Source organism: Podarcis raffonei, chromosome 13 (genome assembly GCF_027172205.1).
Source record: "Podarcis raffonei isolate rPodRaf1 chromosome 13, rPodRaf1.pri, whole genome shotgun sequence".
Lineage (NCBI taxonomy): Eukaryota > Metazoa > Chordata > Lepidosauria > Squamata > Lacertidae > Podarcis > Podarcis raffonei.
In genome coordinates, this window is record NC_070614.1 from 4,132,658 (window position 1) to 4,149,860 (window position 17,203).

Consider the following 17,203-nt stretch of genomic DNA (forward strand, 5'->3'; position numbering starts at 1 on the left):
CAGCCCCCAGCTAGTACCTAGTACCCAGTAGCCACCATCAAAATCCATTAATGAAACCTCTTTATTATTAGCCTAAAGATGTTTACCTCTTCACTAGTTGGTGCCACAAAAGAGAGTTTTCTTATGATACACTGAGCTCCTATGACGAATAATTCCACAAATTAAGCATTTGAGAGTTTGTTTGTCAAGATGCCATAGGAATTATTTGTTCTTTCAGATAGAGGGTTTCTGCGCAATAATGACTCGTGATGTGCAACCACTAGCAAAAATCTCCAGCAAAAATCCCACCAGAATCCCTTATGCACATGGAGAAACCTAGCTGCCATGTTGCTTGGGAGAAGGTCTTGCTATTGTAAATGGTGGAGGCATAGCCTAAATTTTCCATGCACTTGGGCTCAAGTGTTGGGTTAGAGAAGTACACCGTCTTGAGAAAAGAAAATAAGGGCAAGCTCTCTGCCTCATCCCGTCACTCCCTGTAGCCATTCAAAATGGTGCAGCTGAGTGAGAGAAGGGCTAGTCAGCCTGGACTTTCTGTTAATCCTAACCTGTAACACGGAACCGATTGACATCTTTAAAAAGCAGAACAAGAAAACAAGAGACAACTTACACAGAAAGAGGTAGTTCTGGTTGCCAGTGCTTGAATTTTTTTCTTGGAAATGAAATCACAAACTTGTTGAAGTCGCTGTAATTTCTCTCTCAGCTGGGCTTCAGTTAAATGCTTTATCTTTATGCTCATAAAGATAACTGCCAGTCTATAAAGTATGTTGGTTTCCAACCTCTTAAATTGTGCATATTTATTCTCACCTTGGAAGGGTGGCTGGCTGGCCAATGAAATTAGTGGTGAAATGCCTGCATATATTGATTGGTAATACCCAGTGCTTTTTTTTCTAGCAGTACTCAATGGTACGCAGTACCGGCACCCTTCCCCCCAACCCCAATCTTGAGATGACGGTCCCTTCCAATGCTACGATTCTACTATTCCCCCCACCCACCCATCCCCTGCGCCCAGTTCCTAAGGAAAGTGTTATGTACTGAGTTGAATAGGATCCAAATTGCAGCAGTCTGATTGGTCCTAGAACAATAGGAGCCAGAATGCAGCAGTTTGATTGGTCCGCAGGAGCCACCCAATCCAACTCCAGGTGGAAGTAAATCTGCAACCTGATTGGCCTACAGGAGAATCCCGGAATTAGCCAATCACTTGCAGCCCATTGTGTAAATAATGTATATAAAGCAGACATTCCATCACTGCTATGAGCTGAATAAAGAGCATGAAATCTACACTCGACTCCGAGCATATTTCAGAAAGGCTGATTAATTAGGTGGAAAGGCAAACACCAATGCTTTTATCCCTTTGACCTTCCCAGCCCCACAACAGGGCAAGGCTTTGGAGCTGCCTGCAGCACAGGCACCTGACTGTTGCGCATGCGCACTGCCTTCCCAACTGGAGCTTTTGGTGGGCATGGAAAAAGGGGGGAAAGACGACGCCTGGTGTGTGTGTGGGGGTGAATGTGGCCTCCATGTGTGCATGTTCAGGGGACGTGGTGAGTGGCTATCTTTCTGGCTCACCAGGCGGCAGACATTTTGGGGGCCCCCGTGATGTGGGGAAAGGGTGGTGGTGGCAGAAGGCATGAAGCTGGTTAGTGCCAGCACCTTTTTTTCTTTAAAAAGGGGCACTGGTAATGCCTGAAATAAGAACGTTCATTTAGGCTGGGTAGTAACTTTCATTGTTGCTATCTTACCTAGAAGTGAGAAGTTTAAATTGATCCAGATTTTTGTTTCACCTTTTAATTCATTTCGAATATAACCACTCTAAAATCACATCAGTTTGCCCATCAGCATAGTTATATTTACCATGCTTAATTGTTCTTCTTTCCAACGTTTTGTGTTTACAGGTTGTAATGTACTGAAGTTCTCACCCTGGGCCAGCAGGGGGATACTGTAGATAGTTTTCACTCAGGTCCACATATGCAAATAAGGAATTGAAAGTGACATTCAGTGGTTAGATAGTTACAGAAAGTTGTTACTGTTGCTTTGTAGTTGAGCTCTATATAAGCATGTCGACTGAACCCTTCAAGTTCAGTTCTGTTCTGGCTTGTGAATAAACAAGAGCTGTCTGAAGAATCGCTGTGTCGTCTGATATGTTCACCCACAACCTAACAGTTGTTATAATATACAATGCTTAATGCTGATGCGTTGGTTCTGTTTGTTCTTTCACACAAAAAAATAGAACAGAATGCAATGGGATTTCATATGTAAAATTTTATTTAAGAATGTTGGCTACCATGGACCAAAAAGGTACTGCTTTTTCACACGTCCACCACAGATGAACGAACTCTCTTTAATCCCTACCGCAGTGCCAACATTTACTATCTCCTTTTCCCCCATGTGGGGGATTTTCAAGGTGTCTATTGAAATTTTGAATGGTTGTCTTAATAAATTCTGGTTTTAGCTTGTAGCAAGTAAGAAAGTGGGTGCTTGATTAAATAGAAAGTTCTGCATAACCTCTTCTATATAATTTGGTTTTAAAACTTGGCTCTGTTAAATTTTATAATGAATATTTCCTTTCCTTGGCAAAATCTGCAAGCCAGATAGATAATATGCAGGCTTCCAGAGAAGAGATTACAGCCAGTCTTTCGACTTTTCCTCCCATCTTTTTTCACTCCCAATGCTATGTTGAGCTAAGCCAAGGCTTTGGCTAAGTGTGCCGTCAAAACCTGGGCTCACGGTTAACCTCTCTGCTTACTAACCATGAGCAAACTACAGTAACTGTTTTTGGCTCATTTTGTATTAATAATGTTGATTTTCAGCATACCAATTGAGTAGTTATATTGTTAGTTTCAATTGCTTCTACTTTTTTCACTTTTGTACTCATTCTTTGTAAATTCTTCTAGATTCCTATGTTGTTGTTTGTTGGTTCCTCTGCCGGCCATGTGATGAACTTCCCTCCTGGTCTACTCAGGACAGGATGTGGGACGGATCTGGTCTCTGTGGCGGATGTGGGCTGGGATGACGAAGGGGAGACACAGAAGTCCTATGCAGGCATTTCATTTTAGGACAATGTAAACATGTGAGTGGAGATGAGCCTGTCTCCCTTTGCCTTTTCACTGACTTTTCAACTCATGAAAGATGACTATCTTAACTGAGGAGCCTCTTGTATCCACAGTGGCTGCCTGCATGTTTTTAGAACACTAATTTTCCGAAGCAAGTGGAGATCCTTCACAGATACAAAAGGTTCTCCACTTCAGAGAGATGCTGTTAAGTTGTGGGTGAACATATCAGACGACACAGCGATTCTTCAGACAGCTCTTGTTTATTCACAGGCCAGAACAGAACTGAACTGAACTGAAGGGTTCAGCCAACGTGCTTATATAGAGCTCAACTACAAAGCAACAGTAACAACTTTTTGTAACTATCCAATCACTGAACGTCACTTTCAATTCCTTATTTGCATATGCAGACCTGAGTGAAATCTATCTACACTATCCCCCTGCTGGCCCAGGGTGAAAACTTAACATAAGTACATAACAGACACCTTCCACAGGCTGTGACTGTATGAGTAGAGGACATTGCGCAAATGTGCTCCTTTCCTGTTTTAGCCATTCTGCCAGTGTCTCTGGAACAGGGGTCAGCAAACTTTTTCAGCAGGGGGCCGGTCCACTGTCCCTCAGACCTTGTGGGGGGCCAGACTATATTTTTTGGGGGGAGGGGTGATGCAAGAGCACCACAAGCCCTGGTGGCTGTTTACCTGTGTCTTGCGAGCGGCAGGGGCTGGTGGCAGCAGCGGAGGGACGATGAGCAGCGTGCGAAAGGGCTCTGGAGAGGGGCTGCTTAAAATGGCGGCCACTCAAGAGGGGCACTCAGCCAACCACGGCTCCTGTGTCTTGCGAGTGGCAGGGGCTGGCAGAGGCAGCGGCGGAGGGATGATGAGCGGCACGAGAAAGGGCTCCAGAGAAGGGCTGCTTAAAATGGTGGCCGCTCAAGCACTGCTGCTGCTGGCACCAACAAAGCCCAGCCCCCTTCCTCCTCTAGGCAGGGCGGGGAGAAGCCAGGAGGAGGGAGGGAGGAGGCACCGCCGCGGCGTGAGGGACAGGGAGGGAGAGGGATCCAGAAGGCAATTGGGCCTGATCCCGCCTGCGGACCTTAGTTTGCCAAGCCATGCTCTGGAACAATGACATCAGTGTGATGTCCCATAGGTGTCTTGGGGTTCAGTGGCACAGCAGGGCTTCTGCCAAACCCCGTAGGCCTTCAACCAACATCATCTGAGTAAAAGATTGTTATGTTAATCTCTCTGTACATGAACTATGTCTGACACAACGTGTAACCATTCTTGTTTCATGGGCTACTTCGAAAAGCATGGCATGTTCAGGTTAATTTAATATTTTTATTTTATGTTATTTTGTCTTTGTTGTCTTCTTCTCTGTATATTTCTGCAGTGCAAAATCATCTTATTTGCAATAACAAAAAGACCCAAAGGAGAATATTAAAAACCTGCAAAAGGAGAACGTTAAAAAACACCACTAATTTCCTGCATTTCCAGCAAAATAAGCCATCACTGTTAAACTGTATAATTGACACCATTGCTTAGGGAACAAACCTATGAATCTTATTAGAGACAAATTCATTACTTTAAATCCACCCTTAGGATGCAGAGCTCATCAAAGGAACCTCAGGAGGCTGCAGCTTAGAGAATGAGATGATTTGAGGCTACAAATCTACAGATTTGCTGTAATTAACCTGAACTAATTATTGTCAAGCATTGGGTCAGACATCATGGAGAAAGGTCTTCCAGGCTAGTTTTTAGGTCTCTTCAGTTTACACTAAGTATGGTTTTCACCAAAGAAAGGAAGCACAACAGACCTGCAACTCTATTGTTAGCCTTTAGCCAAGGCAAAGTGAGCCCAAACAACAAATTTACATTTACTTCAGGTGTGTTCATATGCACAACACTCATGAAGGCACGATGACCTACGAAATAAAAAACTGGGGGTAGGCACCACAGAGTATACTCTGGGCCACCCAAAATCAAACATCCCCACCTCCAGAAGAATAGCCTTCATAATTTGCCGTTGAATTGCATCTGGCCCATCGCTTTCCGAAGGTGCAGAGCAATGTTGAATATAGCATCTCCTTGCCAATAATCATCAAAATATGCACAATTGAATAAGGAGCTGGGGTGTAATTCTACTACAGAGGCAGCCCTGTTTAGGGAAGCTTTTAATGTTTAATAGACTATTGTATTTTAATATTTTGTTGGAAGCCACTCAGAGTGGCTGGGGAAACCCAGCCAGATGGGCGGGGTATAAATAAATTATTATTATTATTATTATTATTATTATTATTATTATTATTATTATGCACCCACACATCAAGGACAGTGTCCTCTATGAGATAGCTTTGAATCACATCCAACCAGGGTCTGCCCATCCCGTTTAGCAGCCTGAGGTAGCGGGGGGGGGGAGGGCATGCCTACATTGGTGCCCCTTGGATTTCACTGTCTTGGGCGGCTGCCTCGGGGACGGCGTTGCAACTGACCCTAAGCATTCCTCAGTGCATAAAACTGTCAGGGTAAGGGCTTCACCTATGCCAATAAACAACCAAAATGAGTAGAAAGGGTTAAGGACTGGGGGGGGGATGCACAACCCAAAATATGTTTTGGGTGGTTTGCCACGAGCTTTACAGCCGCACAGCTAGGAGAGTGTTCTGTGCAAAATGGCATTGAATTCAATGTCATCTCATTGAGATTCAATGCCATCACATGGAGGACATTCTGTAAGAAGTGTGGATATTTGATTTATGACAGCCCAAAGTTTACTGTGGGGTACACACCCCCCGTTTTTTATTTGTCACTGTCATTTGAGTTAATCACATATTCGGTGAGTGTGGCACATGTACAGCAGTTCTGACAGGAGAAAATGATTGTACGTTGAAGGGGAACATCCCCTCATCATGATAATATAAGTTATGGGGTAGGCTAAGTTTTTTTGGTTTGGGGGACATATACATTTTAATTCTTTTTAACTGAAAGAGCTGTGTTTAGAATTGTCATTCATCTAAGGAACTGCTGTTCACCATCTTCAGTATTGTCACCTCAAATCACACAATTCCACATTATACACACACCACTTTGTAAGCACAGGGACTGGCTTGGCCCCACCATTTGTTCCACCTCACAGATAAAGCAACAGCCTTAGCAAACAATGGGATGAAAACTGATTCACTGTGTAATCTTTCCAAGGAACTTATTGTTTATCTGGTTGATTGTCCAAATGAAAAATTATTTATTACCCGGGACCTCTTTTCTTATTTCTTCTCATTTCTTATTTTTAAGCACAGTTTAACCAAATAATATTATATTTTATTTTGATTTTTTAAAAGAAGAAGAAGAAGAAGAAATTTGTATACCATTTAAAATACTTATTTAAAATGTGGAAAGATTGTTTTTTTTAATTAAATAAATGTCATTTGCCTTGTGTTGTTGTTTAGTCATTTAGTCGTGTCTGACTCTTTGTGACCCCCTGGACCAGAGCACGCCAGGCACCTCTGTCCTCCACTGCCTCCTGCAGTTTGGTCAAAGTCATGTTGGTAGCTTCAAGAACACTGTCCCACCATCTCGTCCTCTGTCGTCCCCTTCTCCTTGTGCCCTCCATCTTTCCCAACATCAGGGTCTTTTCTCTTCTCATGAGGTGGCCAAAGTATTGAAGCCTCAGCTTCAGGATCTGTCCTTCCAGTGAGCACTCAGGGCTGATTTCCTTAAGAATGGAGAGGTTTGATCTTCTTGCAGTCCATGGGACTCTCAAGAGTCTCATTTGCCTTGTAAACTACTAAAATTACATTCACACTACTTTTAAGTTACATCTGGGAGAAAGCCCCAGTGTATTCAGTAGGCCTTACTTCTGAGTAGACATGATTATGGCTACACTGTAAGTTGCAGTGCTTGTTTGCTTGATTGTTAATTAACCATTAGCTCAAGACCATGCTGACAGACTGCTCATGAAATGTTTTTGTCTGAAGGGGAACAGGTCTATTTGGTTAATTCATCCAAGGTTATCTATAGCAGGCATTAAAAGCTATGGTAAATGACGTAAACTGAGAGCCAGGATCCCAACCCACATAAAAATGCATATAGCTCTACTGTATTGCCAGTGGACATCACAATTTACTAACTACTAATATCTGAGAGATGAGACATCACTAAAGCAAACCCCTCTGAAACACCACATGGAATGGTAATTCTATTCCCTTTAGATTTTTTCCCCGTGCTATTAATCTCCCAACTTCTTTCCAAGTCAGTAAAACACATTATCTGAATAATCATAATGCTGTTAACATCCTTGTGTATCTACTATTTATGCTCCTCTTTATGCAAAGTAGATGCTGTTTTCAATCTCAGAGCTTTAAGATGCTGTATATTAGAAAATTTTGTCAGAAATATGCTAGCAGGTCAGCAGAATGGAATACTAGAGCAACGTGCACCATACTATCTCTCTCTGTGTGTATTTAAAATTTAGAAATCAGCTAACTATTGTTGAAAGATGCATTCTTCATTGTCTGCATCAGCCTGACAGAATAGGAAGGCTTTGAGCAGGCTGAAACAGAAGGCACCTGCAAAAATCTCCACAATATTCCACAATACTATGCCAATGGCAGTCATAAAATCATAGAACTGTAGAGTTGGAAGGGACCACGAAGGTCATCTAGTCCAACCCCCTTCAACGCCCTAGGCCAGTTTTCTCTTTCTGGCTGCAGAAGTCGATTTCACTGATGTTGTCCAAATTATGGTTCCATCACTTTCTGGTATCCATTCCTTAAATCTGTTCTATCCACTTCCAAGTCATGTGTGTATGAACATCCACAACGTATCATTTAAACATTTGCCAATTGCCATTTGCCAATTTTCACTCTGTGCCCATGAGTGAAAACCTGAGAGGCAGCCAGCTTTATCTGAACCATGTTTTAACCCTTTGGGGACCAATGGCGCCCCCGCCACTTAATGGATCCAAATGGTTTCCAGAGAGTGGTAGGGGATGCTTTATCCCATGTTGATGGCCTTTCAGCTGATTCCCTGGTGGCCCGCTGGAATGTGGAGTTAACCAGGGCTATTGACTGTTTGGCTCCGAAGCGCCCTCTCCGATTGCATGGAGCCCGGACAGCCCCATGGTTTTCCACGGATCTGAGGGCAATGAAACAATCGTTGAGACGGCTAGAGCGCCGGTGGCGGATAACTCATTCCGAATCTGACCGGACACAGGTTAGAGCTCAACGTCGAGCCTACCAAGTGGCGATAGCGATGGCGAAGAAGAATTTCTTCACCGCCTCTATTGCATCTGCAGAAAACAGCAGCAGGAGACTTTTTCAGGTGGTTCACAATTTAGCGGAACCACCTGCAACATCGGGGCCCAGTACGGGCCACATGTTCTCCTGCAATGATTTTGCAAAGTTTTTTGCAGATAAAATTGCTCAGATTCGGGAAGAAGTAGACTCCACCGTGGGAGCAGGGCCGGGGCGGGAGAGTGCTAGAGTTCTGTCTAGTCAAGTTGAGTGGGATCAATTCCTATCTGTTACCTCCGAGGATGTGGACAGGCTGCTTGGACGAGTGAAACCAACCACCTGTCTCCTGGATCCTTGCCCATCCTGGCTTATAAAAGCTAGCCGGGAAGGACTGGGAGATGGGCTTCGTGGGGTGGTGAATGCTTCCCTCCGTGAGGGAGCCTTCCCAGACCTGCTGAAAGAGGCGGTTATTAAACCGCTTCTTAAAAAAAACATCTTTAGATGCGGCCACGATGGCCAACTATCGCCCAGTCTCAAATCTTCCATTCTTGTGCAAGGTGATTGAGCGAGCGGTTGCCGAACCACTCCAGGCACGCCTGGAAGAAGCGGACCATTTGGATCCCTTCCAGTCGGGATTCAGGCCTCATCATGGGACTGAAACTGCCTTGGTCGCACTGGTTGATGATCTCCGGCGGGCTAGGGACAAAGGTGAGAGCTGTTTCCTAGTTCTGCTGGATCTCTCAGCGGCGTTTGATACCATCGACCATAACATCCTTCTGGACCGTCTTGAGGGGCTGGGAGCTGGGGGCACTGTCATACAGTGGTTCCGCTCCTTCCTCCTGGGCCGTGTTCAGAAAGTGGTGGTGGGGGATGAGTGTTCAGACCCCTGGGCTCTCACTTGTGGGGTGCCTCAGGGTTCTGTCCTCTCCCCCATGCTTTTCAACATTTACATGCAGCCGCTGGGAGAGATCATCAGGAGGTTTGGGCTGGGTGTTCATCAGTATGCGGATGATACCCAGCTCTACCTCTCTTTTAAATCAGAACCAGTGAGGGCGGTGAAGGTCCTGTGTGAGTGTCTGGAGGCGGTTGGAGGATGGATGGCGGCTAACAGATTGAGGTTGAATCCTGACAAGACAGAAGTACTGTTTTTGGGGGACAGAAGGCGGGCAGGTGTGGAGGATTCCCTAGTCCTGAATGGGGTAACTGTGCCCCTGAAGGACCAGGTGCACAGCCTGGGAGTCATTTTGGACTCACAGCTGTCCATGGAGGCACAGGTCAAATCTGTGTCCAGGGCAGCTGTTTACCAACTCCATCTGGTACGTAGGCTGAGACCCTATCTGCCTGCGGACTGTCTCGCCAGAGTGGTGCATGCTCTGGTTATCTCCCGCTTGGACTACTGCAATGAGCTCTACGTGGGGCTACCTTTGAAGGTGACTCGGAAACTACAACTAATCCAGAATGCGGCAGCTAGACTGGTGACTGGGGGCGGCCGCCGAGACCATATAACACCGGTCTTGAAAGACCTACATTGGCTCCCAGTACGTTTCCGAGCACAATTCAAAGTGTTGGTGCTGACCTTTAAAGCCCTAAACGGCCTCGGTCCAGTATACCTGAAGGAGCATCTCCACCCCCATCATTCTGCCCGGACGCTGAGGTCCAGCGCCGAGGGCCTTCTGGCGGTTCCCTCATTGCGAGAAGCAAAGCTACAGGGAACCAGGCAGAGGGCCTTCTCGGTAGTGGCGCCCGCCCTGTGGAACGCCCTTCCAGCAGATGTCAAAGCGATAAACAACTACCTGACATTCAGAAGACATCTTAAGGCAGCCCTGTTCAGGGAAGTTTTTAACGTGTGATATTTTACTGTATTTTTGGTTTCTATGGAAGCCGCCCAGAGTGGCTGGGGAGGCCCAGCCAGATGGGCGGGGTATAAATAATAAATTATTATTATTATTATTATTATTATTATTATTATTATTATTATCTACACTCATGGTTTATATCGTTAAGGAAGGGTTAAGGAATGATTTTCAAAACTGTAAGGGACACGTTACATTTTGCTTGGAATGCTAATAATGCATTATGAAAATGTGACACCAGAGAGCACACCAGGATCCGGCCCAAGCTGAGAGTGAAACCTTCATGTGAATATTCACAAGTGATTTATGGATAAATCTGAAGGAATAACAGTGTAAACTGAACTGACCAAAATTACAATAGGCAAGCAGGGGCTGGTTGAGGCTACAGATGGCCAGGTACAAAAGTAGTGGACAGGCTCTGGAACTGATTTGGAGACAGTGCAAAAGGCAACAATTGACAGACATATTAGAAATAAGCAAGCAAGCAAAGGGATCATCTAGTACAGATTTTCTCAGCCTTGGGTCCCCAGATGTTGTTGGACTACAACTCCCATCTTCTCTAGCTAGTAATGATGGGATTTGCAGTCCAGCAACATCTGGACGGTTGAGAAAGGCTGGTCTAGAATTACAACTGGCAGGTCCTCTCAGCAACATGGTGTGTTTAAGGTGTGGGTGTGTATTTTATTGGAGCTACATGCTGTTTGACTACTTGGGGCCACACGAGACATGCAAATGATGACTAAAATTTCCCACTGGTGGTTGTGGGGTTTTGGTTTTTTTTGCTATGTTTGCTAACTATCAGCCCCAGAGGGCTGCTTTGGAAATATTGCTCTGAGAGAAAGTGTTCAGACTTTTCTTTCCATGCCTTTACCCTAACTTGTCCTCTTCAAGCAGCTATTAGTTTTGCTAAGGGTAAGAGAGGTAACAAAAGTCCCAAAGATTTGGTGATGGGGGGGGTTGGAAGAAACTGTCAATTTTTGTTCCCTCTCCATTTCTTATTTTTTCGATCTTAGATTCAGTTCTTCACATTTTGCAGCAACTTGTGATATTTATATATTTGAACTTCATGAAAACATGCCAACATTTCAGTGCTATAACTGGAGGAGCGTCTCCACCCCCATCGTTCTGCCCGGACTCTGAGGTCCAGCTCTGAGGGCCTTCTGGCAGTTCCCTCGCTGCAAGAAGTGAGGTTACAGGGAACCAGGCAGAGGACCTTCTCGGTAGTGGCGCCTTCCCTGTGGAACGCCCTCCCACCAGATGTCAAGGAAATAAATAACTACACAACTTTTAGAAGACATCTGAAAGCATTTAAAAGATATATGAAGGCAGATATCTAAACGCTTCCTGTATCAGGAAGTTTTTAATGTTTGGTGTTTTATTATGTTTTTATATGTGTTGGGCAGGGTATAAATAATAAAATCATTGTTGCTGTTGTTGTTGTTCCCAAATAAATCCATTTTTACGTTTGCAAGTATTTCCCCCTGATATAATGCAGTTTGTATGTTGTTTTCACTAATATAGTCATTTTATGCACACTTTCCTCTAAAATATGCATTTTTGGGGGGCGGGGGAATTGGTTGGAGAACTGCATCACAAAATTTGGATAAATGTGAATTTTGAAGGATGGCTGCGTTTCAGTTTGCGTATTGTTTTGGCCCCTCTTAAATGTGAAGTGAATCAAATATATCCCCATCTCCAAGACAAAGCTTTCTATGGCTGCAATACGAAGGAGTAGGACTAAAATAAAATAGGACTAAAATAAAATAGGACTAAAATGAGGGGAGGTAGAAAACCTTCATGCCACCTTCTCCCTTACATGGTAAACCCACACTTTCAACATCTTATAGGACGTTTTAAACACTCATTTAAAAACTTTTTTTATACTTTATACACTTTTTAACCTATGTGCATATTGTGGGGAGAACATCCTATTTTATACTACATTATTACACATTTAATTTTTTTAAAAAAACCACATTTTGATTTTTCATTGCATACTTCCTGCCCAAAGATAGGCAAATAAATGCACCTGGAAAAAGAAGAATATTGATATTAGTTGTGAAAGAGACTAAGCATACACAAAAGCTTTGAGACATCTGGTAAGATTATACTTTCATTATAAGACTGAAACAGGCTTGGCTGAAATAGTGATCTGATGCAAAATGTGTCTGTATTTTTTGTTGATGTTATCTTTCATGCCCATAGAATACATTAGGTTTTATTATGCATTTCCTCTTTGGGAGAAATATAAATCACAAGATATTTTCTGCACTTGCCAAATGAAATAGTCCCCCAGGACACAAAAATGTTTAAAAACCTGCCTTGTATTGAAAGTTGCTAACAATTAAAATCAGAGACGTGTTTATGGAGAACCATAAATCACAGGACTAGACTAAAATAGGCATGTGTAAAAGTCTCTGTAGGATAAAAATTCTAGCAGTAAAATATAGGAAAACAAGAAAACATTATATATGGCTATAAGAACATTTTTGTGATACATGCTTTATCCGTCTTCTCATTGACGTAATGTTTTCTATGTAATTATGTGTACGTAAACAAAAAAAATCAAACAAACATTAACAGGAAATAAGCATTGAGTACATATAGCATTGATCATTTATTGAAATAACTGCATAAAATACCATTAAACGACCTGCTTTATGTGGATTTGAACGGGGTACCCAACCAATACATTGTTATAGATTACAGGGCACCCACCTAAACCCTGGGACGCGGGTGGCGCTGTGGGTTAAACCACAGAGCCTAGGACTTGCCGATCAGAAGGTCGGCGGTTCGAATCCCCGCAACGGGGTGAGCTCCCGTTGCTCAGTCCCTGCTCCTGCCAACCTAGGGGTTCAAAAGCACATCAAAGTGCAAGTAGATAAATAGGTACCACTCTGGCGGGAAGGTAAACGACATTTCCATGCGCTGCTCTGATTCGTCAGAAGCAGCTTAGTCATGCTGGCCACATGACCCGGAAGCTGTACACCAGCTTCCTCGGCCAATAAAGCGAGATGAGTGCTGCAACCCCAGAGTCGGTCACGACTGGACCTAATGGTCAGGGGTCTCTTTACCTTTACCTTTTACCTAAACCCTAGAAATTAATAAACATGTGCAATGCCAGAGGCCTGGCTGGAAAGATTTTAAAGCCTGCCCCCGCTACATGGGAGACAGATTGCAGAAAAGGAAACACGAATTGGCCTGCCCCGTAGCTTGACCAATTGCGGCTAGGAGCTAGGTGGGGTCATAGATCTTTTTTTTTTAAAAAAGTAGACTCACACACACTGGCCAGCTTCTGTTTTGTTTTAAATGTTTATTTGGGGGTTCTTGGAGGGGGAGCACTGGCCCGCAATGGTGCCCATCTGAGTGGTGCTGCAACTGTGCACTGGCACACCGCATTTAGCTAAAAAAGGCATGCTCATAAAGGCATAAAAATAAGCACTCAGCCCATTCTCCCGATCTTTCTGAGTGTGGTGCTCACAAATGTGGCTTTCTTCCACCTTGCGATTGTCTCTGCCAGGTACGGAGCTGAGACTTTTGGCCCTGAGTGGCTAAGGGCGTGGAGCCAGGAAGTTCTGGGTTCAAATCTCCCTTCACCCTTGAACTTGCTTGGTGGTTTGAGACAAGCCTCATCTAGTGCCTCAGCCCTCCCCTCCGCTAGAAGATGAGTTAATGCAACAATTCTGGTTAATGAGTTCCCATTGATGGTGTTTCCATCTCAGGAGTTGCGCTAGAACAATGCTGAGCTTCAGATTCTAATATATTTCCCAAGGGGTTGAAACACCTGCATGAGTGTATTTATTTCCACCTTTTTAGTTTTTCTAGGAGTTCTGATTGATGCACCATTCAATAAATTCTGACCCTTTAATGAAAGTTGGCAGCTGATCACAAATATTAATCTTTTTATGTCCTGCTTTTGATAGTTAACATTTAAAAAAATTCTAATAACACTTTCATTGAAGACACTTTTTAATAAACACTTTCCACCATAAAGCCCTGCTTAAAAAGAGATTATTCAAGCAGCTTTTAAACAATTAGTCCTTTGAAAGATTTAATTGGGGAAGATAAACCTGTAGAGAATCTAATGGAGGCACAGCTCTTCGCCACTCAAGATTATCTCTCTGTCACCCAGTGACCCAGCTTCTTCACACTACGTTTTAATTTTTGTACCAATTATACTGTATATGGATAATTCCTATTAGCATATTTATGGTCATTGCTTCATATTTATTGTCTGCACAACTCATTAATCTTCATCTAGTGTGTGGGGCTGACAGCTCAATCTATTTTGTAATCTTTGGGTGGCAGCCATACCCAGAAAGGGCTTTGTTTCCCTGTAAATAAACTGTGTTGGGACCAGAGGACAATGGTGCATCATATAGTGATTGACACAAGCCAGGGCTGCTAATCAAAAGTAGATTTTATTACCAGATGAGTCAAGTGCATTATGGGGCCATTGTTCTAGCACTGTCAGGGCAGGAGCGGATGTGGTCAGTCACCTCCTCAAGATGGGTTGATTGTTCTCCAAGATTACACAGTCGCCGTATTATCCAGCCCAGACAACAAGGCGACTCCCCCCGCAAACAGACACCTTTTGCAGAAAACTGCCAGTGCATTAGGTTGATTTGAATTGCTAATATGTAATCTGTCTAGCACAGATGTGCAATGAATATTGGGATGTTTTGCATGTCAGTTGAGGAGGCTGAATGATGAGGTGGTGATTATTCAATGATGGCTACTGGACATTCGCCAGCGGTTGAGTTCTAGCACTTTCCTCTGACACTAATCAGATCATCTTCCAAAGACTCATTCCTTTTGTCGATTCAATGACAATTTATGTAAGAATTTAAGATACCTCCTCTTCTAGTTAACACGGCTGGCAAAAATTTGGGCATTTTGATTTTTTCCCCCAAACACGCCCACCTCAAATAGAACAAAAACTTCACACACAGACATCTTACTTATTTATTTTAAAACTTCCATTTCCATTGGAATAAAATTACAAACATATTCTAAAAGATTTGCCAAAGGCACCTCGTATTTAATGAAATGAATATATATATATAAATATTATTAAGAATAGCCAGGGACATTGTTATCAAAGTATTCTATGAATCCGAGTCTAAAGACAAAATGATAACAGGTGCTATTATGACAGGAAACTACAGAAAGCAGAGCAGTGACCTGAAAAAAATCCCTGCAGTGTCTTCTCTTACAGCTACACACCAACTGTATACTGTACAGTTTCAAAGCTGATTAAAAATATTTAATTTATCAATTACTTGTCTTTTAACTGATCAGTATTATATGTAATTGAAATAAACACAATACCTACCAAAATTCCCCAATGCTTTCTTACTCATAGAAATGCAAGATACATAATAATTTAATAAACCCATTATTAGAAAAACATTTTTATTCCATAATAGTAACACATCAAAAAAATAGCTTCCAAAAATAAACAAGTTTCCCTTAAACTTTCAGCCTACATCAATTTAAAAATTATTCTGTTATTAAAATAAACCCCCACCAAGAAATACCAAGATTATGGTATTTTCATGCTTAAAACCTGCATCCCTACAAATGATTTACATGGGACATTTCAGGCTGAGATGAAGAAGTATTGGTGTCCTAACCAGTGGGACTGCAACAAAATGTTGCAGCATGGGGAGTGTTTCTTGTTCAGGATTTCAGCCACTCTATCCTCCACCCACATTTTTTTAAAAAAAATCATTTTCACATTTTAAAAATATTTTAAACCAAAACTTTACAAATCGAATTTACTTTCCCTTCAACTTCCCTCCCCTATGTTCTCCCTAATCTCTTACTGTCCGTGTTCATATCAGTCCTGCTAATGTTCTAGATTTGTTTACAATGTATCTTCAGATAATGAATAATTTTCCCCCACTCTATTTTTAAAAGTCTTTTTTCTTGGTTTCTTATTCTTTCAGTAAGTTTTGCCATTTCTGCATACTCCATTAATTTAATTGCCCATCTTCTTTTGTTGGAACTGTTTCTTGCTTCCATTTTGGGGCATAAATCATTTGGGCAGGATACATACAGTAGTTTTTTTCCTGTTCGCTGGGTTATACCTCCACTGATTATACCTAAAATAAAAGCTTAGGGGTTTTCCCCCACAAAGGTTATCTTCTTCATTTTTTCCAACTCATTATAAATCATTTCCCAGGAGGTTCTTGCTATCTTACATGACCACCGCATATGGAAAAAGTACCTTCTTTCTCTCTACATTTCCAACAGGTATCCAATTCCAACTTAGACATTTTTGCCAATTTACTTGGAGTCAGATACCATCTATACATCATTTTCAAATAATTTTCTCTATTTGCGTAACATGCTGTAAATTTCAAATCCACATTCCACAACCTTTCCCATTGTTTCCCATTCTAGAAGCATTTTAGACCTTATCTTTTGATTGCTACTTAACAGATCTTTTTCTAATTCTCCATCCCCATTTTCTCATGCTTTATGCCAGTTCTCACTGGGCTGTTTTGAGGTTTCCATCTAAAATAATTTTTAAATTTTTCATTTCTGCAGACTTCAAGGTTCCCACAAGCCTGTCTGGCCACATAAGCAACAGCACTCACAGCTTGAACCTCACAAATGATGGCCTAGGGGTCACTGTACATAGTTTGCACCCCCGTATTTAAAACTGGTGACTTCAAATTGGAGACCAGCTTCAAGGAAGAGCAACTGGAATTATCAAAGGTATGAGAATGTTTAGTGTAGCCTGTAGAGCCATGCTATGCAGAGTTGTTCACAAGAAAATCTAGTTACATGCAAAAGCTTGCAGCTTTATGATTCCTTGAATGAGAGAGATGATTATATTTCACAAATATGTGATGCAAAAGTGGGAGAGGATTATTTAAAGAGTGTCACCACCCTAGGTGCACCTATAGACCTATAGCACACTGGAGGTATGTGAGCCTGCCAACAGAACATGAGCTGTGCTTTCCTTCTGTGTGCTCAACCATACTGGGACTTGCAAATAAATGCAAATATTGCAAAACACCATAAGCCTGTTGTGACCTCCTTCCAAAAGAAGCTCAGGTCTACATGGCTCA